Genomic DNA, 822 nt, shown 5'->3' with positions numbered 1-822 from the left:
ATCAACTGTCCCTCTCATCCTCAGCCCCCGTGTTTCACCTAGAAAGGTACTTAAGCTCCCCAACTTTAAAGGCTCCTCAGAATTGTCCAATCGAGTGCGGTTGGCTTTCCCAGGGGTCAGTGTCCAGAGCAGCCAGAGTTCAATCCTTGGACTCTGCAGTCTGCCCACAGCTCTGTGTCAAGGCCTACTATTGCATTGAACCCCTTTCCCTTGATTAAAGAATGACTCTGTGGCGCAGTAGGCAGTGTGTTAGCCTCAGAAGCTGAAGGTCCCAAGTTCGATCCTGGGAAGGAGGGTGTGATACACTGGGAGAGGCTTCTGGAGACCAGAAGAGTCACTCAACTTGGGCTTGGGCTTAGCCCCCATCTGAAGTGGATTGTTAAGCCTGAGATTCTCACAGGAACAGGCTCAAACCTGAGGCTTTCACCTCCAAGCAAATAAACTGGGGATCACTAAGTCTTTCCAGGCCACAAGTTTGGGGGCTTCTAGATTCCATGTTGACAGATCTTTCGTAGGTGAGGGGCAAAGGACTGGAGAGAAGGGGCCAGTGTAGGGAGAAGATGGCGACTCAAGGAGTTCGAGATGGGAAGGGTTAGTGCAGGGGAGATGGCCAGGGAAAGAACTGAGGCGCAGAGGGAGTAGAGGCTGAAGTGAAGAAAGCAAATGGTGTTTGGAGTTACAGGAGAGAAAGAATGACAAGAGATTGTGATCAGTTAAGGAAATTTCTGAGCTCAGGGACCATGCAAGTGATGCCTTGATGGGTGATCAAAGGTCTGGATCATCTGAGGCTGGGTGGTGTTGGAGGGCCTCTCAGTACGGATG

At 51.1% G+C, this 822-nt stretch overlaps 1 long non-coding RNA gene across 1 annotated transcript in view; it reads left to right on the top strand.

Moving 5' to 3' along the window:
- The window catches only part of LOC130455134 (uncharacterized), a 5,991-nt gene continuing 5,169 nt past the window's right edge, over nucleotides 1-822 (top strand). Inside the window, exon 1 of the long non-coding RNA XR_008913057.1 lies at nucleotides 1-46. This is a non-coding gene — a long non-coding RNA (uncharacterized LOC130455134). The remainder of the gene's footprint in view (nucleotides 47-822) is intronic.

This window comes from Monodelphis domestica, chromosome 6 (assembly GCF_027887165.1).
Source record: "Monodelphis domestica isolate mMonDom1 chromosome 6, mMonDom1.pri, whole genome shotgun sequence".
Lineage (NCBI taxonomy): Eukaryota > Metazoa > Chordata > Mammalia > Didelphimorphia > Didelphidae > Monodelphis > Monodelphis domestica.
Note: the sequence above shows the minus strand (reverse complement) of the source record. Positions and strands in the feature narration are given on the sequence as shown.